The sequence below is a fragment of the Hydra vulgaris genome, chromosome 02 (assembly GCF_038396675.1).
Source record: "Hydra vulgaris chromosome 02, alternate assembly HydraT2T_AEP".
Classification (NCBI taxonomy): Eukaryota; Metazoa; Cnidaria; class Hydrozoa; order Anthoathecata; family Hydridae; genus Hydra; species Hydra vulgaris.
The window spans coordinates 36,637,039-36,663,619 of record NC_088921.1 but is presented as its reverse complement, the minus strand read 5'-3'; the positions used below and the strand labels follow the sequence as shown (position 1 = coordinate 36,663,619).

Genomic DNA, 26,581 nt, shown 5'->3' with positions numbered 1-26,581 from the left:
AATTATTAGCCCTCGGCAGCAGGCTATTCAGTATGATGTCACACAGCTCACCTAAATCAGCAGTATAAGATTTCCAACTTATCTAAAATGTTTCTATTTAGTTTTGTTTGAGTATTTTAGATTCTATATTAAATTATATTTAAATTTATTATAAAATTTATTATAAAATCTATTTTTATTGAAGCGTGAACAGAGTTCACAAAAGAGTTAAACTAATGATTTTTTATTGCTAAAATGGTTAACAAACTATTTGTTATTTTCAAAATTTGAAGTCAAAAATTAATAAGAAACAATTTTATTTCAAGTTTTTTTTTATCTAAAACTCATCTACAGAAGAATTTTGACTAGAAAACTCTGATTCTTGGTCAAGTGACTCAAATTCTTGTTCAGGTGACTCTTCAACTGAAACAGTTATTAATTCGTGAGATTTATCTGAAATATTTATTGGTTCTCTAGGCAGAATTGGTTGTTGTATTTCACACATATTCATTACTTCAAGTTTTAAATTTTGCGATTCAAATACTAATTTTGCTGCTCTTTCATTTGTTAATCTGTTTCTTTTGGCACTGTGAATATTTGCATAACTGCTAAAACTTCTTTCGCAAGCAGCACGTGTCACAGGAAGTTGAAGAATTTTTGCTGCTATTTTTGATAATTCAGTAGACAAACATGATCTATTCCACCAGTTTGGACCAAATGTTAGGTCAATCGTTGTCCATATAAAATTTTTTGAAAAAACTCCTCCTTTACATTGGCAATTTGCTAAATCAGCCACCAGAATATCTATTTTTGTATTAGGTGAGTTTACAGCAATTAAATATATTACTTTACATGCATCAACCTGTTAAAAAAATTTAGATATTGCATTAATGGTTTTACTTAGTTTAATAAAAATAAACAAAAGTTACTAATAATTTAACCTTTTTTTCCCCATTTAAATATATTTGGGGTCAAGTAGATTAGCAGCCATATGAATTTTTGTTAAGAAAATTCTTTTCTTTTAGCAAATAGTTCTTTCATTTCTACTTCCTCCTTTTTTTTTAAAGGACTGCTTACTATGTTTTGATTAATATTATTTTCTAAATTATAAAAGATTTCAACTATAGACGACAACATTGGGCTGTCGGCTTCTTTTATCTTGATTGTATTAGCTATTGGTGCTAGCAGCTTTAAAATTCCTTGAACCTTATCCCAAAATATATCTGATAACAAGCTATTTTTTGTTGTAGGATTCAATACACATCGCTCAGATGGCCAAAGATTTTAAAGATTGTTTATTTTTCTGTATACTCTCAAGACACGTCACAGTGGAACCCCATATATTAATAAATAGATTTTAATCACATATCCTAGTTTAATAATATAAAATTATAAATAAAATAGATTGCTATATAAACCTATGTTTTAATTATGCAGAATGCAGAAATTCATTCAAGCAAACGATGATATTATCTCAGGTAAATTAGAACTACTGAAGAAAAAAACAAAAGAAATTAATAACAAGATAAAAGATAATAGTGAGATCACAAAAATAAAGAGTAAACTTAGAGAAATAGAAGACCGCTCAAGAAGAAATAACTTGAGAATTGACGGATTAAAAGAAAGTGAAAACGAAAATTGGAATGAGACTGAATTAAAAGTGCAAAAATTCTTCGAAGATTTACTTGGATTGAAAAATATAAAAATTGAACGGGCCCATAGGACTGGGATTAGAGACTCGAAAAAGATTAGAACAGTTGTTATAAAACTTCTAAATTTTAAAGATAAAGTTGCTATTTTAAAAAACGTCCAAAAATTAAAAGGAAAAAAAAATTTACGTTAATGAAGATTACTGCGCAGAAACAATATTAATAAGAAAAGATCAAAAAGAGCGAATGAAAAAGGAACGAGAGCTTGGTAAGTTTGCAGTAATATCTTACGATAAACTAATCGTTCGAGAGTGGATTCGAAAGGAATAGTAATTATTATTTTTTTATTTTTATTTATATTTGTTATCTTAAATTTATATTTTTAAAATGGAAACTAATCGATTATTTAGGAATAATTTTGATAATAGCGCTTTGAAGAATATTGACATAAATAATCTTGAACCTTTCCTAATAAACAAATATATACCGTTAAAAAATCAATCAGATATAGATATTAAATTTTATAATGATGAGGAGGGATTATTAAATATAAGTCCTTATTACTATAGTTCAGATATCTCATATATTACTGCTGACATAAATTCAACTGCATTATCTATCCTACACCTTAATATAAGGTGATAAAAATTTTGAGAAATTTAAGCAATTTTTATTCAGTGTCAAAATTAACTTTCAAATTATATGTCTAACCGAAACATGGTGCCTCGATAAGGAAATTGAAAACAATTCTAATTTTCAACTTAATAATTATAAAGTTTTGCATCAAATTAGAGACTCTGAAAAAACAGGCGGAGGATTATGCATTTTTATCCACAACTCCTTAGATTTCAAACTACGCAAAAATTATTTTGCTGTTACGCATGATTTTGAATTGTTATCAATAGAAGTTGTAAACAAAACTTGCAAGAACGCAGTTGTACACGTCATATACAGACCGCCTTCTGGTAATAAAAAAGCATTTAACAAACAAATTAAAAGCTCAATTATAAGCGAAAAATTATGTGGCAAATGCGTTTACTTCGTAGGCGATCTGAATTTAGATTTACTTGAATACAACAAAAACAAAGACGTCAGAACTTTTTTCAATATTATGTTTTAAAATGGATTTATTCCTACTATAAATAAACCTACTTGAATTACAAAAAATACTGCTTCTTCAATTGATCAAATTATAATTAATAATTTCAAAAACATAAAAATTAAAACTGGAATATTTATTAGAGACGTATCTGATCATTTTCCGGTTTTTATAACAGCACAAAAATCGTTAAATCAACCTTCTAAAAAAGTATAAACTAAAAAACGAGTAATTAAGGACGCTTCTCTTGTGACATTTATTAGCCTTTTATCGACAACAAACTGGGAATCCGTTTTGAAAACAAAAAATGTTAATGAAGCTTATGATAAATTTTATCATATATTTGAATGTCACTACAATAAAGCATTCCCAATAACAACTAAATTTATTAAAACAAAAACTCTACAAAATCCCTGGATAACACCCGGAATCATAAAATCTTCAAAAAAAAGGCAACGATTGTATGAGAAGTTCATTAAAAAAAGAACTTTTAAAAATGAAACAAACTATAAAAGCTATAATCGCCTTTTTGTGACGATTGTAAAGCGCTCAAAAAAATTTTTACTATAGTAGCCAATTGCTAAAATACAAAAATGATATACAAAAAACTTGGAACATAATAAAAGAGGTTATAGGTAAAAAAGATATGAGTATTAGTCGTTTACCAAAAAAACTAATTATAAATGACTGTGAAATTATTAACGACACAATAATTGCTAATTCGTTTAACCATGCATTTGTTAGCACAGGTCCAAGTTTAGCATCAAAAATAAATAAAAGTAAAACTTGCTTCAAATCATACCTAAACTCTAATAATAGTATAATGGACAATAATATGCTAACAGAAACAGAATTGCTAGATGCCATGTACTTACTTAAACCAAATAAAGGTAATGGAGTTGATGATGTAAGCAGTAATGTAGTAATAAAATCAATGCCTTATTTAAAAATTCCGCTTTTGCATATTTACGCTCTCTTTAAACCAAGGAATCTTTCCCGATAAACTTAAAATTGCAAGGGTAATACCTATACTAAAATCAGGAGATGAGACTAGTGTCTCCAATTACAGGCCTATCTCCATACTATCATGCTTTTCAAAGTTATTAGAACACATTATGTATAAAAGATTGTATTACTTTTTAGATGTAAACAATATTCTCTACAGTAAGCAATTTGGGTTTAAAAAGAGCCACTCTACTGATCACGCTATTGTTCATCTTGTTCATGATATTTTTAAATCATTTGATGAAAATAAATATACATTAGGTGTATTTATTGATCTCAGTAAGGCTTTTGACACTGTCGATCATTACATTTTATTAACAAAATTAGAAAACTATGGTATTAAACATATAAATATTGCGTGGTTTAAAAGCTATTTGTCAAATAGAAAACAATACATTTCTTATAATGAAGGTAAAACAACCAATATGAACATAACATGTGGGGCTCCTCAGGGATCTATATTAGGGCCACTCCTATTTCTCATTTTTATTAATGATTTAAGCAAAGCTTGTACTGAACTAGATACAATTTTATTTGCAGATGACACAAATCTATTTTATGCACATAATGATATAAATATTCTGTTTAAGTCAGTAAACAAAGAGCTATTAAATCTTACTGAATGGTTTAATGCAAACAAATTATCTCTAAATGTAACCAAAACAAAATATACTTTTTTCCATCGTTTTTATGACCGAGATAAAATTCCCTTGAAACTTCCAAAACTTTGTATTGCCAATCAGGACATAAAAAGAGAAACCACTTTAAAATTTCTCGGCGTGCTTCTTGATGAAAATGTGACGTGGAGAGATCACATACAATATCTCGAAAATACAATCTCAAGGAACATAGGCCTGCTATGCAGAGCTAAGCCTTTTTTAAATCCAACTTGCTTAAAGCTTTTATATTTCTCGTTCATTCATTGCCATCTTAATTATGCAAATATTGCTTGGTGCAGTACAAATAAAAATAAAATAAAAAAACTATTTAATAAACAAAAGCATGCAATCAGAATCATTTCCAATGTGGGCCGTTATACACACTCCCAAGCATTATTTGTTAATTTAAATATAATGAATGTTTATCAATTAAATGTCTATCAAGTTCTTATATTTATGTTCAAAATTAATAAAAATATATCTCCTAAAATATTTTACCCATTATTCAAAATAAATCAGAATAGGTATCTCACCAGATTTTCAAATAACAGTTATATTCAACCCAAAAGTTATTTTGCGGCGACCGAATTTTCAATTTCTACTAGAGGGCCGAAATTATGGAATAAAATATTAACTAATGAACTTAAAATAATTTCTATGCTAAATGAGTTTAAGAATAAATTAAAGCAAAAACTACAGATGATCGACGTAGCGCTCAGCTTTTTCTGAAGTTTTAATGAGGTTTAAAAAAAAAAAAAAAAAACATATTTAAAGGTACATGCTGGTGTAAAAGGAAAGCTTCAGGATTATGCGTATTTACTTGCTTGCTTTTTAGTAATATAGTTTCTTTGTACAAATTCTTTTTTTTCTTTTTTTAAAATTTTTCTTAACCAACACAAAAACAAAAAGTTAAAGTAGGACTTTAGGACCGATGATTTTTATTCTATTAAGTCTTTAGAAAAACGTTTTATATTATATAGTGTTGCGTTTTTTAATTTTTATTGTCTTATATTTACGGTATAGACTAAGGGGCTTGGTGATAAGACCAATTATGTCTTCTTCTTGCCCCTGCTATTTGTATTTATATTATGCTTTACGACTTTAATAAATTTATATGGCAAAAAAAAAAAAAAAAAAAAAAATTATTTGTATAAAAATAACAATTACCTGGTCTTCACTGGTAGTTTTAATGAAATTTTTGAATCAACTGTTGATTTTTGAATTTCTTTAAATATTGCACCTATTATGTGTGAGTTTTTTATTTCCTTTACAATATCTGCTTGTGACATTAACACACAAAGAGTAGGTATTTTTATAAAATCCTTAAAAAGCAAATTAAGACCATGAGATATACATCCATAGCAGTTAAGAAGAGGATAGCTGGTTTTTAAGAGTTTCCATGCCTTTTTCATGTTTGCTGCATTGTCTGTTACTATTCCCATAACTTTTTTAGGATCAATTTCTTCTAAAAATACATGATTTTTTTTTGACATGACTGTGTGATCATTTAAAAATTTGTATTTGACTTCAACTGGACATTTTCTACATTTCTTAATATGCATGGTCATTCGTGTTCCACTTTTCGACATAACATCATTGCAAAAAGAACATTGAACTCTTTCCATTTTGCTCATCTGGCTTGCTGGCTTGAATAAAATGCTCACAGATATTTTTTTTCTACCCCCGGTGTGACCACAGACTACTCTATTATTACTACTCATTACTATGTTCTAATCAAACAACTAAATAATGTGACTATTTTGATTAGAAATCTGCTTAATTAATGCTTACTTATAATAGCTATTATCTAAAATAATTTCATAATTCAGTTATATTATTAAAAAACTAATGATAATAATTGTATTACTAAAAATTTACTTTACTACAAATTATGATAAACTGGTACATTAAGATTTTCAAAACAACAATACATCATCATTAATAATCTTATGTTTCAAAACAGTTACCATAAAGGTATAAAATTAAAAAATTAAAATACTACAATACAATTATGCAATATTATTTATAACATGATTGAAAATACTATTTCCACTTTCTAAAATTAAATGTTGACAAACTTAATCTGTTTGCAATTGCAGAAATAAAATTAAAGAACAAACAGCATAAAATAAGATTAAAACTAAAACAATGCATAACTTATACGATACATACAAATTTTGCAATGCTGTGTTATTTTATTTATAAATTAAAAAACATCATTTATAAATTAAAAAAGTTCTCATTCATTCTACAAATTATAAAAATTAGTTTTCATTCATTCTGTTGAAAATTTTGTTTTTAATGTTAAGGAAAAATTGTTTTGAACTCAAAAAAAATATATCTACATACAAAAAAAGAAAAAAAAGATAAATCTCCTTTACTTATGATATCTTTGTATTTTATTAGAAAAATGTTTCTTTAAATAATTTTTTCAGTTTTATTTTAGCTTATTATAATTAAGTCATTAAAGAACAATTATCAAACTTATTTGATGAACATTTGAAGAACTTGTAAAACAAGACAGATAAATGGTATGTTAAATAGGAGAATGACAAAGTCTTTTAATAAATATCACCTTTGAGAATGACAAAGTCTTTTAATAAATATCACCTTTGAGAATGACAAAGTCTTTTAATAAGTATCACCTTTTAATAAATATCACACTTTTGAGGTGATATTTATTTAAATGTTAAAGGTGTTAAAGTAGTTAGTTAAAAAAATACCAAAAAAATTTTTTTTTTTGGGGATCTGCTACTTTAAGAACTTTAAAGGCAAAACTCTATTAAAATCATATGCTAAATAAAAGAATGAAAACTCTCCTTTAATAAATAACACTTTAAATTATTTTTTTTTAAATTATTTTAGTATTTAAAATAAGAAAAAGGGCAGTTTGAAAAAAAAAACAACCGAAAAACAAAGCAGTTGGTTTTTTTGGCCAAAAAAACAAGAACCAAAAAAATGACTCACATCTCTCTCTATATATATAAATATATATATATAAAGTTATATACAATATGTATATAACTTATAAGCTATAAACAGTATATATCAAATTATATTCAATACAAATATAAAATTATATTTATATAATAGTTTTATATAATTTATTTATCACTAGCTAAAGGAACGTTATCAATTTATTAAATGAATCACAAGCATGTGCTTATTTATTGCAAGTACATTTCAAAACGTTTAAATAAATGTCGATTATAAAATTAAAGATTGTATTTTTCTACCTTCGATGGTGAAAATTACATTTTTTATCTGAAGAGTTTTAGGAGAAATCATAAGAGTTTTATAACATATTAAAAATAATTTATTTTACTTATAAAATTTAAGACTAACATTTAACTTTAATTTTTTTACAGGTCATATTGAAACGAGATATTGTGAAAAGAGGTTTTCAAAGAAGTAGTTCAAACAACAATGGAAAAGCTTCCAATTCGCGAGACAACCGTGAAAGCATTCGATACACGATTAAAGAATTGTTTAAAAGTTTGCTTAATTTCGACTGTAATTTTAATTTTTTTTTTTTTGAAATAGACCAATCAAGTTATATATATATTTGCTTTTTTTTGTAAATTTTAAACATTTAAACGTAATTTTTCAAGGCGGACATACCCATATGGGCCCCAGAGGAAAACCGCGGCCAAGATCCGGCGGGTTCCCGATGGGTTTCCCATATGGGTCCCAGTTGCAAACCCAAATGGGCTCCTTACGGTTTTTTAGTATGGGATTGACTGGGACCCATACGGTATATCTATATGGGCCCCATATGGAAACCGCGGCCAAAATCCGGCGGGATACCGTTGGTCTTCCCATACAGGACCCAGTTGACGACCCGTATGGGCCTCGTATGTCAATGTTGCCTGGGTATCTATGTAAATTATCAATTGTATAAGTTTTTAAGCATTTGTTTAAAAAAGTTGACGTTAGTGTTGATTAAAAAAATTGTCAGAAAAATTTTTGAAAACTATTTTGTCCATAAAAATGGTCCGCAAAAAGTAATTAAAAAATTTCCTAAAATTTTTAAAAAAAAGTTTGTTTGGCTACATTAATTTCAATCTGATTTTTCCTATAAGATTATCATCAATATAAATGCCTGAAAATTTTGTAACATTTTCTCTATTTGTTTTGATATTATCAATATAAAGGGATGGCATTTCATTAGGTAGTAAATTTTTTTAGATAAACGGATAAAAGAGAGTCCAAATAGCTTTCTTTGATGATAGGTTTGTTTGATTTAAACCAACAAAATATCTTCTTTAACTCTAAGTTCATAATAAGGAAATTGTAGCAATGTTATGACAAATGAATCGGTTTGTATCGTTTGCAAGTAATTTTGTATTATTTGCAAGCATTAAGTTGGATACGTTATAATGATCGTTAATATGCATGACAAAAATTGAGGTTGGAGAATTAGTTATTGCGGAACATCACAAGTAATTTTGAACAAACTCATTGTCATAAGTAATTACCATACATGCAAGGAGGAGAGGAGTAAATGTCTTTTCGGACGTTTATGATAACTACCTGACATAATATGTCAGGTAGTTATCATAAACGTCCGAAAAGATGCTCGATTGATGCTAGTATAAATTAATCGATTGATAAGCTCGATAAATTAATCGATTGATAAGCTCGATAAATTAATCGATTGATAAGCTCGATAAATTAATCGATTGATAAAGCTCGATTGATGCTAGTATAAATATACAAAGTTTGGCATATTATGCCAAACTTTGTATATTTATACTAGCATCAATCGAGGGTGTTTTCTAAAACAAAAATTACAGCAGTTAGAAGTCTAGAGGAAATCAAAACACGTTTTGGAAACAATAAAATTAACAAAAATGTTTTTTTACAATTGATACATGTTTTCAATATTCAAAATATTTTATTTGTTGAGAATTAAGAATTATTTTTTTGAAAAAACGAAAATGAATAATTTTTAAATTTTAATATTTTTGAGGGTTGATACGTGTTTGCAGGGTATTATGATATGATTTTTTTTTATTAGTATATTTGCATTTATTATGAAATCTCTATACTTTTCGTGACTAAATGTTTGTGTGTGTGTGTGTGTCACACCTTTTTATTTGTGAGTGTTATTGAAATTTTTTGTTTATTTATTTGTTATTTTTTAATGAATTATTTATATTACTCTTATTGTTTTTATTATGATTATTGATATTAAGATTATTATATTTATTAAATTATTGTTACTTTTTTTTGCAGTAATTGTTTTAGTTACATGGTAGGTTGTTACGTTTTGTCAGTACATAACTGTTTAAAACTTTCCTGTTTGTGCATAATATTCAATTGTTATTTTAAAGTTGATATTGGTTTATTATTATATAACTTTCTTATTATTCTTATAATTGTTAATCTATCATCATTATTATTATCATTATTATTTGTATTATTAATGCTATTTCATGGTGTTTTCTTAAGATTAGTTTTTAACTATTTGTAAATGATATTTGACAAAAAAATTGACAATGACAATTGATTGCTAAGACAATAATTTAAAAGCGTTGCTAAATTAATCATGTATATATATGTGTGTATATATATAAATTTGTACATATGTATGAAACGTAAATAGAATAAATAAATCTCACATATATATGTGAGATTTGTTCTTCCAATATACGTTTCATAGCCAATTCGATAGTAATTGGCTAGTTCCTGTTATACGTTTGGATAAAATACATGACTTAGCGCCAAACCAGCGAACATGTTGAAATGAGATAATTTGACGAAAAGTTTAAAAGTCTTTAACAAAAGCCACTAAACTGAAAAAATTAAAAGTAATTGCAGTTCAGTGCACTTAAAAATTTTAATTATAGTATTAAACTAGTACCTTCGTAAGCTGTTGTCTGGGATCATTTTTAGCCGATAAAAAAAACTTTAGTATTGACAATTACACAGAACGATTTAATTTAAAATTGTTTCTAAAAAATGCAAATTTAAGCAACTAGCTCAAGACCGTCGAAAGCTTTCATGACAGGGCATAACATTTGTTAGGCGCCCCTATTATCTTGCATTTTTTTAAATATATTGTTATTAAAAACATGTACAATTTATAAAAAGGAATTTAAATAAAAATACTTAACTTGTTGTAAATTAAAAATTTATTTAATTTGTTGTAAATGATGAACAATTTTGTATTGCAGTATAAGGTCACTTCGAATTCTCTGTACTTCGAGTGTAGTTAAGCTGAGTATTTTTAGTTTTTAATTGTAACTAAAGTATCTCATAACGATATTGCGCGTTGTTGGGTACGTTTGAGTAGAGCTTCTATTTTCTTTTTCACTTTGAGGTTGTTGTATATTAGTACTCCAAGGTTGGCTCAATACGTGTTGATACTAAATTGCGTCCGTTACGGCCAATTTCAGCCATGGTATTTATATTCTTAATTAGTTTATCTGACAACCAACTTGCATTACTTTGCACTTTTCCACGTTGAAGTTCATAAGCCCGTTGTGTGAACAATTTACAGCACTATCGATGTCTGCTTAGAGTTTTTTTATAATCAGAAGAAAATTGATAGGCATCGATAACATCTTTGATTCTGCCATCACCAACGCATAGTTTGGTATGATAATAAATGCAGCTTGGTAACTCATAGACAAAGTACAAAAATAGCAGTGGTGCAAGAACTAATCCTTGAGGGCTGTACTAACCACCTTTTCCCACTAACACGTTTATTCTTCAATTACTACTCTTTGTTGATTATCAGCTGGCAAACCAGTAATCCAGTTTAATAGCTGATCTCAAATTCCACAGACATAAACTTTATGAAGAGATTGTTGTGTGACACTGTGTCAAATGCTTTGGCAAACTTGGTAAAGTTTATGTCAACCAGGTGTCCACGGTAAACTGCCTCATTTAAAATAATGCGGGATTCAATCAGGTTTGTAATGAAGCATTTGTGATGAACAAACTCATGATGAGGCTTTGAAATAAGATTGTGTGCAGAGTTTCATAAGCCTATCTTTAACTATTCTCTCCGCCACTTTGCATGGTATAGAGCTTTAGTTATGTCTTGACTTTGCATCCTATTTTGATTCGGGGCAATTGATTTGCGCGAACGATCCAGAACCCCGTAGTGCAAAATGAATGTCAGGTCAAACTCGTAAAATAAGTATAAAATTGTAACTAAAATAAATAAAAATAAGTGAAGTAAACGAAGGAATAAAATATAAAATAAACTGTAAAAATGAGTATAAACTATAAAATCCAATGCTTGACTAATACAATAAAAACATTGTAACAATAAAAACATATTTCAAGAAAAATATATAAAATATCAAAGAAAAGTTATAACAAATAAAAAAACCATCAAATATTTTTAGCTTACACTTTTAAGGCACGTTTTGTATAACCACCATTTCTGTCAGGAGCTTGAATTAGCCATCGCTTTATGGACCTCTCGACATCTGTATTACATGCTTCTTTTTCATTTTTTTGAACTGCAACTGTTAAATTTAAAACAAGGTATTTAGATGTGGTCCACTTGATCACCACAAAACAGTTGTCTATTAATTTACTTACTGTTGATTATGCCAAGAATTTGTTTTAACTACAAGGAAGTGCTGCTACATCAACTATCTTGTAGCCTGCTGCTACAAGGAAGTGTCTCAACATCGACTGAGGGTTTGGTTAGGGCAGACAGTCTATTAGATAACAAAAAAAAATTAAAAAAATATTAAAATATTCATTATGGTTATATACAAACACTTTGAGCAAGTCTCACAACAAGCAAAAAAATAAAATTATTTTATGCCGCTTAACTGCAGATTTACCCATTCATATAAGTAAATGATATAAATATATATCTATATATATTATAATAATATTATATTTATGTATATATATAATTATATAAATACTTAAATATAGTACATATATACATATACATATATCATTTGCTTATACTATAAATGATACATAGCAGTTATAGAAAGTGATGGTAATCCTCTATGTTTATTATGTTCTGTGAAACTTCAGAATAATAAATCAAGCAATGTTGAACGACATTTTGAAGGAAAACATAAAGAATTTCTCCAAAAATATCTCGAAGGTGAATGCAGAAAAAAAGCTATTAATGAATTACAAAGAAAACAATTAATTCAACAAAACTGCTTTTCAAATTATATTCGTTTCGGATCGACCACAACTGAAGCAAGCTTTGCATTACCATTGCAAATTGCAAAAGCTGGTAAACCATTTACAGATGGTGAGTTTTTAAAGGATTGCATGTATACTGTTTCTGGAATTTTATATAATGATTTTAAAAACAAAGATTTAATACTATCAAAGATTAAAGATATACCACTCTCGGCAAGAACCGTGAAGTAACAAATTTTGAATATTGCAGAAGAGGTTTCAAACATGAAAATAGAAGATATTAAAATGGCTGAATTTTTGTCCCTGGCTATTGATGAATCTGTAGATATCACTGATATATCTCAATGTTGCGTAATGGTCAAATACTTAACAGCTTCCGATGTACAAGAGGAATTTTTGAATTGTTGCCTATGAAGGGACAAACGAGAGGGGAAGATATCGCAGAATCAGTTTTGAAATGTTTGGAAACAAAAAATATAAACATTGAGCGTACTGATGGAACTTGCAACTGATGGAGCACCTGCTATGACTGCAAAAAACAAAGGCTTTATCAAACTATTTTTCAGTCATATTTCTCATGAAATTATTTCATTTCATTGTATCTTACATCAGGAAACTTTGGTTGCAAAATCTTTAGGAGCAACACCACAGTTGAAAAATGTAATGGAAGTCATTGTAAATATAATCCCATAGTAAATTTCATCTGAGCAAAATCATTAAATCACAGAATCTTTACAGCATTGTTAGAAGAAATGGATTTTATACATAAAGAACTAGTTACATTCACAGCTGTACGTTGATTGTCAAGAGGAAAAACTTTAAAACGATTTTCTGAATGCTTAAGTGAAATAACTAAATTTTTAGCTGTTAAAAGTTATAATGAAGAACATTGCAAACTATTAAAGAATTCAGAATGGCTGCAGAATTTTTACTTTTTGCCTAATGTTCTGTCATACATTTTAATAAACTTAATCTGAAAATGCAAGGAAAAGGAAATATATCTGCCCAGCTACTGGAAGAACCGATTACTTTTGAACAAAAATTACAGGTATTTTTAGACGATATTTCAGGAGACCAATTTATATATTTTAATAATTTACGAAACTTCTGGATGAAAATAATTTCAGAAGCAGAAAAGATTGATCATAAACAATTTTTTGAGATAACAACTACAATTGTTCACCAATTTGAAAGCAGATTTTTCATGATTTCAGGAATTATCAGGAAACATTAAAGTTTGTAATGCTGCCATTAAAATGCAATTTGACATTGATGGATGTAAATGCATTTCCTGAAATAAATATTGCAGACTTACACTTGGAGCTTGTTGAGATTTGGAATAAAAGTATCTGAGCTGATAAATTTGAAGCAATGCTTGCACACATCACCATCTATGAAGAAAACATGAAAGATATGCCACAGGATATTATATTCCAATGCTGGACTTCACTGCCAAATACTTATATAAATTCCAAAAAACTTGCTTTTGGTCTATTAACCATTTTTAGTTTAACGTATAATTGTGAACAATTTTTTTCATCGATGATTTTTATTAAAAATATATACCCAAGTAGGTTGACAGATAAAAGTATGCAGGCTCTACTGCAGTTGCATTCAAAGAAATATTAGCCAAATTTAACCAAATTCTCAAAGAAAGTTCAAATCCAGAAATCACATTAAACTTCATTTCACCAATAAAAATTGTTATTAACTATAGCTTTTTCTCTTTTTAATATAATATGTGAATTTCATTTTATGATTTCAAGTTAATAAAAAAAAATTTAAAACTTTGTATTTTTGTGGCTCTGAGGTTAAAAAAGGTTCCTGACCCATGATATAAATAGTATCAAAAAACCGCAATAAATAAATAAAATAATAATAAAAATATCTGCTTTTGTGCTAGAAGAGTACTTAATAAATGCATTGATCAATATATTTCAATAAATTGATTTACAAAATGACCTCTAATGGTGTGCCAGAAGGATTTGAACTTTTAAATCATATAAATGTTAAAACCACCATGGTACCAACATGCCAGAACAGTCTATACTTTCACAATATTCTATAAAAAATTGATCAAATATCTCATTATAATTAAAAATTACAAAGCCATATATTTTTGAATATTACTTTTGGTGTAGTTGTAATAGTAGCTATAGTTAACTGAAACTGCAACAAATGTATCTAAATAAAGAGATGACTTTAATAACTGTACCTATTAACTATATTTTATATCGACCCTAGTTGAATAACTGATGAATGTAATAAAAAAACAACAACAAAGTGAGCAAAACAAATCATCATGCCAATAACAAAATTAAAGAACAAGCAATAACTGACCTAAATTAGTCAAACGTATAACTTTAAACATTTATAAGACACTTACAAAAAAAAATAAGTAATGAACTTTTTAAATATTAAGTAAAACATAAGGAACATAAACAAACCAACAATAAAAAACAAAAAAATGTATTAATGTTTATTGATTGAATTTAAATATTCAAATAAGTCATAAAAAAAACAAAAAAACAGCAGAAATAATATGATACATTCACAACAATGATAGTACTGAAGACACACCTTTTATGACAGTATAACATGGTAACAAAAGGAAACATCTATAATTTACCATTCTTAATACATTTCAGCTAATGCTTCTTCATGTTATTATCTTTTTCATAAAATTAAACTTAGGTTGATACTGCTACACAAAGCTGTTGCATTTTCTTTTAAGAAAAGATCACAACCATTTTAATGTGCAATTTTGTGCACTAACAATGACGCATCATCTTTGCTTAAACTATTAAAGAGTGAATCATAAAACTGAACACACTTCCAATGTGAAACAACATCAGGGACATATTACTTAGAAACACCGAATATGATTTTCTAACATTAATCATTTGCATACAACAGTAACTTTTTGAGAAACCACCTGAATTAAAACAACTAAAAATGCACAAAACCCAGATATTTTAAACTTGGAAACCCAAATATTTTAAAAAAGTGATATAAAAACAAACTTTGTGCTATATTATTCAAGGCGTCATCAAGCCAGCCAGATGAGTCTCTTAAAAGATCTAAGACCTTGTCTTTACGTCGTATCTGCGCATGCGTTGCTGTTGCACAAAACTGACTATCTACTTATTTAACGATCTGTCATGGAAAAAACTGTCCGCGGAGTAAGTTGTCCGGTCGGACATTTTACTCCGGAGTAGAACGTCCTATCCGGAGTTAAGTGTTCTATCCGTCCGTCTAGGACACTTGACTCCGGAGCAAACTGTTCTACGTTGGAGTAAACTGTCCTACTTTTTTGCGGATTATTTAGTTCGGACCACTTAAGCAATGTGTTTTAGCGCTTGTTTAAACGATGATTTTAGAACTCGCATATTATTCTGCGGCATAAAGTAAACTTTAACACTTTATATACGAAGCATAATATTATTATAATTAACATTGTAATATTATGCATCATGTTACTCATACAAATAAACCTGAAGCTTTTTAGTTTACAAGGTCATTTTTTACCGGTTTAAAAGTTTAAAAAAATTAAAAAAATGTTAACACTGACATGTTTAAAACTTTTTATTTCGTTTAAGGTTTAAGTTAAAAACAGTAAAAAATAAAAGTTATGTTTTTTATGTCATCTTATTTGAAATCTATTCTTGATTCAGAATCAGAGCCGTAACCACAATTTTGATATTAGGGGGCCCTAGGGTTCTTTTAAAGGAGGAAGGGGATAAAAATTTGTTAAAATTATTTTACGAATATGTTTTTCCCTAATAATTATAATTTAAAAAATTTTTGGAGGAGCTAAGGCTCCCCCGGTGGTTACGGCTCTGAGAATATATATATATATATATATATATATATATATATATATATATATATATATATATATATATATATATATATATATATATATTATTAGAGTATATATATTCAATATTATAAGAATAATTGATTTTTTTTTAAGTGAAGTTTTTCCAGCTCCTATAGCAACGGCAATTTCCTGACTTTTAGTAAACTAAATTTTTTATTTAGTACCTAATTGCTATTGCAATCTTTATTTCAATTTATTTAGTACCTAATTAACTTTTGCCACATATATTACTAATATATATCGTTTAAATGTGTTTTAAACAGAATTCTTTTTTTTGACCTGGTACAAAACATAAAATTGAAAATGAAAACTTGAAATTTTCAAGGCGTACTCTTCTACAATTATTTGAGGGACTGTAGCAGAATCACAGTAAACTCATGATAATATTTTATGTTTTGAACAATTATCTTAAAAAAAATGGATTTTTTATTTTTGCTTTAACTACTTAGATCTGCCATTATGATAGACAAATTTTTATCGAAAATTTCCAGGCCAGTAAAAACATTCTGAAACCTTGTAGTGCTTGTTCTTCTAAGGTGATAAGTAAGATGTTTACTATGACAAAAGCAAATAACTTACTTTCTCTGCTCTTTGCTAAAAATAATCTCAACCCATAAACCCTTCTTTGTCATATTTTTTAATTGATTACCTTCCATTCTAAACCTGGAAAAGATATATTCTCTTTTCCAGGTTTAGAATGGTTAAAAATTCCATCTACCTAACTGGTGGCTTTGTCAACCAAATTATATATTTTGACAGAAAAAACCTAATAATGAAGGTCATTAACGAAAAGTTTAAGTAAATACCAGCTAATAATATTAATGATACAAATAACAATGATAAAAATAAAATAACCAACTGAAACAATTACAAGAATGATAAGATAATTTTATAACTTAAAAAAAAAATCAGTATTCATTTTTAAACAACAATAATAATAAGCTAAAGCAGTTGGAAACTGCTTTAGTTTCTATTAAATAAACCGTTCCATTAATGAAACACAACTGCATAAACAACGATGATATGTTTGTTTGATTAGATAAGGTATACTTTGTGGAATTTAAGAAATAGTACAACAGACATATTATAGTAGAGTAAATAAATGTAAAATAAATGTAAATAAATAATGGTACAAAACAGCAATAATATATTATCTTACTGCAGTTAAATCATATTTTGCAATGTTACCTGAAAATAAAACTAATCCTACCTTTATTGAGTTGAATTCAATTTTTCCTTAACTGTTGGCGAATGATTATTAAAGTAAACTTAAATTCATGGAAGTTTACTAAATTAAAACCATATTTCAACAGTAGGCAAACTAAAATAAAATAATGGCAAAGTTAAAACCAATGAAATAAAGGAATAAAAAAGAATCATTTTTTTAAATATAATCATTTAATAATAAAAATAAATCAAAAACTTCAAGTCTTTGAAATCTTATAACAAAAAACTTCTTCAAACTCCAAGCATAAATAATAAAAAAAAAAATCCAAATAAACAAATAAAGCTCCAGCATAAATAAAATTATAGACAAAATAAGTTTAAATATAAAGAAAAAGAATGCTTTAAACTAATGCTACTCTTTAAGCTTGTACTACTTTTTAAGCCAATGCTACATTTTAAACTAATACTACTCTTTAACCTAATACTACTATTTAACCTAAATTTCTAGCTTATTTATCATAAACTAACTACAACTTGTAAAATCAAACAATCATCTCACTTGTAGTACAATGAAAATGATTACTTGATTTTAAATCTGATATAAAACTTTATGACACTCACAACTGAAAATGTAACTCACACACATACATATAGATACAAAAATAAAAAAAGAATAACATTATAATACTATTATGATATGACTCATGTCTTTATAAAAATACAATAATATTACAATTAGTACTATTAGTAGTAACTATACATTAAAATTTTATATAATCAAAATTATTAATAGATATTTTATTATAGAATTTATAGAAGTGGCACTGTAACTCATAAGAGTTGAAACAGTTATATAACAGCCAAAAAAGTTAACAAGGATTAAAAACAATACATAAGATCTGAGATTTGAGGTTAAAATTTTAAGTATTTATAAATGTTGTTTTTAAATCGATTTACGTTTGGAGACTATCATTGTTTGTGTTAGTACATTCCAGTCATTTACAACTCTATTAGTAAAAAAAAATTTTAATTTATAACCTCTTGCTAGACAATTAGTTTTAAAACATTTGATTCAGTTAAGCAAATTTACTTTGTCAATTTGTTTTACTAATTTGAACATTTGGATTATTTCACCTTGCCTTATAAAATATATAATAAATTTTGTAAACTTTATATGTATATATATATATATATATATATATATATATATATATATATATATATATATATATATATATATATATATATATATATATATATATATATATATATATATATATATAGGTACGTGACATGAAATTTTTAAATTAATCAAACACTAGATTGTTATATATCATTGGAAAGGTTTTTAATTCAGTATTTTAAAGGTGAAAAAATTATCAAAATTGAACAATTCTACAAAAAGTTATGGCATTTTGAGTACCGAATTTTTGATATATGGACTTTTTGAAGAAACTGTGATCAAATTTGAGGTTTTTTTTAACTTAAAACGTCATAACTTGGTCAATTCTTATCGAAATACATACAACTTGGTATCAAAAGATAGGTCTAACAAAGGGCAATATATATATATGCAAAGGGTGTACAAAGGGCGCTAGAGGGGCGTCTACAAAACTCTTTATTATATTGAAAAATGTAGATTTTTTAAAAGAAAATATTATTATTAAATTGAAATTCATAATTTTTATTTTTCAATATATTCTAACAGGGTACCATCAAATATGATTTGGATACTTTAGGTTGATAGGCTAAAAGTCCTTTTGGCTTCGGGCGCACCCTCTGATCCAATATCAAGATTATTACTTTGTATCTTCATATAAAATGCATGCAATTTAGTATCAAAAGAAAGAAAGGTTTTAAGGATAAATGCGTGAAAAGAGTGTAAGTGGGTATTATTCGGAAGCTCTACACCTCTCACACCTTGGGTAGGGTGGGTTAAAACTTAAATATTATTTTTTTGTGATAATAAATAGTATTTATATAAAACACAAATTTTTCATAAAAAAATCAAACCCAACTATATACAAAAATTAATATACAAAAATCTCCTCCTCAAAAACCTCTTCCATCATCAGGCCCATATGCAGAAGGCCCTTTTTGATTTAGGCCCAGGGTGGCTTTGGCGCCAAACCAAGAAATCACTCCTAGACAAGTCTATATTTAAAACAAAAATATTAAATGAGTGTTCGAAAAATTAAAATTAAAAACAAAAATTAAAACACAGTAAAAATCTTACCAATGAGGTCTTGGTTTTCAGTCTGGGTGCAAGATGGCAGTGATGACGTGAATGAAGCTGGTAAATTTAATTTTTAAAATTTTTAATGTGAAATAAGTTTAATAAAAATTATAAAAAATAGTGTTCATTTAGTAAAAAACCATTTAAAAAAGCAGATTTACAACATCATTAAGATATATCTACCAAGTTCCTCCCTTTTGCGCCTCTTACCTCCTTTAGTGTCTAGAGTGTCTTTAGTGTAATAGAAAGTGAGAAATATCTTTTATATTGTCGCTTCAAGACAACTTGCACAGCATCAAGACAAGCAGAAGTCATTTTTTAAAGCTGATTACTAATGAAGCTTATATGAGTGTTAGTGGTTAGCAATGGAGCATATATTGATTTTAAAATGTTAGGGGCAAGAGTATTCCCAAAAAAATCTGTTCTTCTGCAAAACTGAGCAGCTGTATTAGATTTACTATTTGTAATTATTAGTAAAACTTTTTATCACTGACTACCAAAAACATGATCAAAAGTTGCATCCTCACCTAAAACATAAAACTTTTCCATTTAAGGCTCAGTAGGGAGTTTTCCAAACAATGCAATCACACACATTTCTTTTATTGCAGTTTTATTACAAAATGCGTCTCTTTTGCAAATTTGCAAAAATTTACATTGCAAAAATTTACATTTTATTGTTCCAACAGTGAGGAAATGTTTAAACTCACTGTAAGGCTTGATAAAAATGAAACAATTATGAAAAAGAAGATGAAGCCGATTTCCATGATATCTAGGAATAATACTTTACAAATTTACAAATCCTTTTGGATCACCTTAGACATCTATAAACCTCATTTTGTTCATGGCAAAAACAATTTTAACTGTCATTCAATCATTTCCAAGTAACTAACAACTCTCACACTCAAGAGAACATTCAAGCGACATGGAACTGCACACTCAAGCGGCATGAAACTGCAATTGTGTCAAGAGGGTGCAAATGGCAGTTCAGCTCATTCAAATTCTTGCCCCAGATTGCACAAACTTTGCTTATAGTAAGATGGTTGACTGTCTGACATTGTGTTAGATATATTTTCAATAATCGAGTTATGAAATTCATCAAAGCTACTTTGGTAAAAATCTGAATAAACAAATGTCATATAATCAATTGAAGTGCATATATGACTTTCATAATCAAATGCTGTTCCTCCTGGTAACTGATCTAGAGCAAACACAAGACATTTATCTTAAGATGTTAAGTTAATGCTATTAATGTGGACACTTTCTTGTGTTGTAGCATCAAACCCAAGAGTAGGATTATTATTATGCATAGGCCACTCTGCTGCTTGCAAATCTGGAATACTGCCATGTTCACGAGCTCTTTGCTCAACAGTACTTCGATGAGGAATATTGTTAAAAGTAACACCCATATAATACCCTATTTTGCTCATAAGATATGGAATGTTACTTGTTGGTTATATTACACAACAGCATATTATAAATTATTGATCTTATTTGTAATAAATATGTTTTTTCATCTTCTGGCATAATTACATTTCTTTCTTCCTTAATCTGGAGAAAATCATTCTCCAAACTAGCAATTACCCTGTTACTTGTAAAAAAACAGCAGCATTATGCTTAGTTTTGAGTTGCCTTAACTTATGCTTTTCATTTATTTTTCAAAGCTTTTTTTTTCAGCTTTAAAGTGACGAATCTGCTCACTGTAATTTTATTTTTTTATGTGTTTTTTCAGATCTGGTATTTTTTCCCTTGAAGCTTTAATTATTTTTACTTTTTGTTTAACATTTTGTCTTAGAACACGTAATTGGTTTGGCATGCTGTTTAATTCAGCTTTTAAAAGGGCTAACTTGTTCCAACATTATTTGTGAGAGTTAGTTGTTTTTTTTTTTATAGGGCCTAATTTCTCTCTAAATATATGTTTAGTTATGTCTCATTTGCTATAACCTGCAGATGTTGATGTTCAACTATTTAAAAAAGATAAAACATTCATATTGGTATATGAAACATCTGAGAAGCCTGATGATAATACAATATTAGACAAACTTGATATATGGCTTAAAAAAGTTTATTTCAAAATTCATAAAAACGCTTACTGTCCTCAGCCCTGCTATTTTTTCTAGACCATTTCAATGATTCATTTATGAGACTTCTAACATGATTTTTACATGTTTCTATCTTAAAATGTCTAGTGACTTGTTGAGATGTTTTGAGAAACGAATCACTATTTTTTGTAAATAATAAAAAAGTATGTCCATTTCTACAAACTGTATTACACTCTGTATTAGACTCAATGCCTATTTGCGACAATTCAAAATTAGCAGTTAAATACTTTTTGCATTCACTATAAAACCCAAACTTTTTGGCCCCATGATAGCAGAAAAAAGTTTAATTTTTATAAATAAAATATAATATATTTAAATAATGGTAAATGTAATGACATTAAAATCCTCCTCACTGCAAGTGTGCGTTATTGAAGCTTAAAAAGTTATCTAATTAGAGAATAATGTTAAGGTGTCTGAGTATGCTTTTTTTTTCAATGAAATTTGGCAGGTAGTAAGAAAAAAGGTTATTAAAGGTGAGAGAATATATTAGAAAAATGAACCAGCATTTCTTCGATATATACTTGATGTCCAAACAACAACAAAATTTTACCTAATTGGAGTAGAGTTTTTAAGTGTCTGAGTATGCTTTTTTTTTAATGAAATTTGGCAGGTATTAAGAAAAAAGGGTTTTAAAGGTGAGAGAATATATTATAAAAATGAGCCAGCATTCCTTTGATATATACTTGATGTCCAAACAACAACAAAATTTTAATTGGAGTAGAGTTTTAAAGTGTCTGAGTAAGCTTTTTTTTCAATGAAATTTGGCAGGTAGTAAGAAAAAAGGTTATTAAAGGTGAGAGAATATATTAAAAAATTAACCACCATTCCTTCGATATATACTTGATGTCCAAACAACAACAAAACTTTACCTAATTAGAGTAGAGTTTTTAAGTGTCTGAGTATGCTTTTTTTTCAATGAAATTTGGCAGGTATTAAGAAAAAAGGGTTTTAAAGGTGAGAGAATATATTGTAAAAATGAGCCAGCATTCCTTTGATATATACTTGATGTCCAAACAATAACAAAATTTTAATTAATTGGAGTAGAGTTTTAAAGTGTCTGATTATGCTTTTTTTTCAATGAAATTTGGCAGGTAGTAAGAAAAAATGTTATTAAAGGTGAGAGAATATATTAGAAAAATAAACCAGCATTCCTTCGATATATACTTCAAGTATTACTTGATGTCCACAAAACAAGCAAATTTTTAACAACAATAAATTCATAATAAATAAAATTTAACTCAAAAAAATTCATGTAAAATTAAAGTTCCATAATTCTAGTATTCAAAAAACATCTATGTTGATACATATTTCTTAGAAATAACAGAGCAAAACAAGTTCATACCATGCAACTTTTCAACTAACTTGAAAAAGCGTGTCTCAGAATTTGGCCGAAAAAACGGCTTTGTAAAATCCGGATTGACGCGTACCTAATATATATATATATATATATATATATATATATATATATATATATATATATATACATATATATATATATATATATATATAGATCTATAGTTTGTTGGCTTTGGGAAGAGCGGAAGGAAAAAAGTGATTCTTACGCCAACATATACGTCACTTTTAATTACTTTTAACTTTCGTCCAACATTTCCGTGTTGGACGAAAGTAAAAACCATTAATTTAATTACAAATTAATCGTTTTTTAAAAAAACCACAAAAACGCAAATTTAATTGACCAGAATGTTTTAAAAACATTGTGAATGTTTTTAACAATATAAACAATGTTTTTATTTTATTTTTTTTAATAAAATGTTTTTATTTTTATTTTTTTTAATAAAATGTTTTTATTTTTATTTTTTTTACTGAAAATCATGCGCGGAGTGTTGCTACATCGACTATCTTATAGCCTGACTCGCAAGGGAGTGCTGCTACATCGACTGACAAATAGCCTGACTCGCAAGGGAGTGCTGCTACATCGACTGACAAATAGCCTGACTCGCAAGGGAGTGCTGCTACATCGACTGACAAATAGCCTGACCCGCAAGGGAGTGCTGCTACATCGACTGAGGGTTTGGTTAGGGCAGGCAGTCTATCATTATTAAAAAAAAAAAAATTCCGGTCTTGCATTTTAATTTTTACTTTTTGTCAACAAAATATCGAAAAAACTTTCGGACAACATCTAAGGGTTGTATATATATATATATATATATACATATATATATATATATATATATATATATATATATATATATATATATATATATATATATATATATATATATATATATATATATATATATATATATATATATATATATATGTAAATTATGTTAGTGTATTTTACTGATGATCCAGCGATGGTGAAACTCCGAGTCGAAGATAAAAGTTAGATAAGTGTTTTTTACTAATTAATTATATATATATATATATATATATATATATATATATATATATATATATATATATATATATATATATATATATATATTTATATATATATATATTTATATATATATATATATACATATATATATATATATATATATATATATATATATATATATACATATATATATATATATATATATATATATATATATATATATATATATATATATATATATATATATATATTTATATATATGTATATATATATATATGTATATATATATATGTATATATATATATATATATATATATATATATATATATATATATATATATATATATATATATATATATAGATATATATATATATATATATATATATATATATATATATATTGTTTTAACTTAAATTGCTAGTTAAGATGAGCGCACTGACATCACACTAAAATAGCCTGCTGCCGGGGGCTTCAATATATACATCAACTAACAAATAGCCTGATTTGCAGCAAAGTGCTTTACATTGACTAAGAGTTTGGAATAGAGCAGCAGTCTTTTCTTTCATTATTCTTTATTTTTTATTTCTTTTTCTGAAAATTCATATTTATAATTTATGAAAAATCTGAGTATTCATAATTAATGTAACAAAAATACGGTAACAATTTGTTGCATACATATGCTATAGTACAGTACAATCTCTCTAATTCGAATCTCCAAGTGAAATGCGTTTAAGAAAAACTACCTTTCTATAATTCGAAAATCTCACTAATTCGAACTTTTATTTTTAGTCTATCAAATAATAAAAAAAAAACTTTAAAAAAAAAAGTTAAAAGGATGTTGAAATATTCCGTATGTTTATATGAAAAAGTCACCACTTTGAGCAAGTCTCGCAACAAGCGAAAAAATAAAACTATTTTACGCCGCTTAACTGCAGATTTACCAATTTAGGAGTTGCTGGAAAAAAATATACCTAAAGAGTAAGAAACGGTTGACTTAAAAAAGTTGAAGGTTGTATGAGTCAGGAAAACAGGAAGATGGGAGAGAGTTACAACGGGTTGAAGGGCAGGAAAAAAAGCGACTTATTTGCCTAATTACGAAATACTTGCATGTTTTTTTTTAATGCAGTATATAACTGTTAAAAGGAGCTATCATCTCTAATTCCACCTTAAACTAATTAAATTAGTTTTTGCATTATTATTCTTATTATTGTAGTAAATATTATTATTAAATAATTATAATAACTAAATTTAGGAACTAATAATAATAACACTCTTATGAATAAGAACTATGGTGACAGTATTTCTAAAAGTAACTTAAATTATACAAAATAAAACCTCTTTTTCTCTAAAAACTCTTTAGAAAAAAAGAGGTTTTATTTTGCGGACGTTTTGAAGTAAAACGAATAAAGAAAGACTATGGTCTTTCTTTATTCGTCTTACTTCAAAACGTCCGCAATCTTATTTAAGCTATTTTGTCTGATAAAATTTCACATTATTCAAAGCGGACCAATTGCTCTAATGTAGGACAATCTTCTTCGGAGTAAAATGTCCTACCGGACAGTTTTCTCCGTGACAGATCTACTTATTTAATGCGACATCGGCATGATCGGCACAGTCGGCCGATCGTAAAACAAACATGGCGAACCATTCGTATATGAACGGCATCACCGGCGCAGTGGTACCGGTCATTAGCCAATGAATCCCATGCACCATGCATGGATCAAGCATGGAGAATTTGCTGGGTTGTTGAAGTTAAAGTACAAAAAGAAAGAAAAATAAAAGTGAGCGTTGTTTAACAAATCCATCATCCATTCCGCAATAACGGTAAAGGGTTCTACTTAGCAGACCCATTATCCATCCTAAAAGGGCATGTGACACTTGAATGAAAAATTTAAAAAAACTTTTAAAACCATTTTTGTAAATTATGATAGTGTTAGCAACACAAATAAAGATAAACAATCAACAAACTCGAAAAACTTATCACAGAGCACCACAGAAGAGCATTTGAAAAGAAGTTTACGCCTCTTTCCTTACCGATGCTATAAAACTTGCCCGGAGGTGGCGTTGAACAATGGTCTCTAGTTTCTGAGGCGAGCGCGCTAACCACTGCGCTACGGCTGATATAATTTAAGGATTCTTTTAGGAGTGTTAAAATTTCGATAAAACATAATCTTTTATTAAGATTTAATTTTTGTTCTTCCTTTATTTAAAATTGTGATTAAATTTTCTTTCAAGATAATTAATGACGTATTTTGTTTTAAAATTAAAAAAAAACTCGTAGATTAAAAAAGTATACAGAAATATTTACAATAATGAAGTAGAAA

At 27.4% G+C, this 26,581-nt stretch overlaps 3 long non-coding RNA genes across 4 annotated transcripts; 1 reads left to right on the top strand and 2 right to left on the bottom strand.

Annotated features, from left to right (window-relative positions):
* Positions 1-1,424: 1,424 nt before the first annotated feature.
* On the top strand, positions 1,425-7,951 carry LOC136076910 (uncharacterized). Its single transcript, XR_010636681.1, has 2 exons — positions 1,425-1,896; positions 7,760-7,951. It is a non-coding gene; the product is annotated as an uncharacterized LOC136076910 (long non-coding RNA).
* Positions 7,952-10,510: 2,559 nt separating this feature from the next.
* Positions 10,511-17,805, bottom strand: LOC136076909 (uncharacterized). Of its 2 annotated transcripts, XR_010636680.1 has the most exons (5): positions 17,621-17,805; positions 14,490-14,589; positions 11,952-12,073; positions 11,758-11,875; positions 10,511-11,555 (listed from the first exon to the last, which is right to left on the bottom strand). It is a non-coding gene; the product is annotated as an uncharacterized LOC136076909 (long non-coding RNA). The 2 variants fall into 2 exon arrangements; XR_010636679.1 differs by lacking the exon at positions 14,490-14,589 and having other exon boundaries at positions 17,621-17,792.
* Positions 17,806-19,552: 1,747 nt separating this feature from the next.
* LOC136076908 (uncharacterized) lies at positions 19,553-23,341 on the bottom strand. The gene is made up of 3 exons (XR_010636678.1): positions 23,255-23,341; positions 19,814-19,870; positions 19,553-19,731 (listed from the first exon to the last, which is right to left on the bottom strand). It is a non-coding gene; the product is annotated as an uncharacterized LOC136076908 (long non-coding RNA).
* Positions 23,342-26,581: the final 3,240 nt, after the last annotated feature.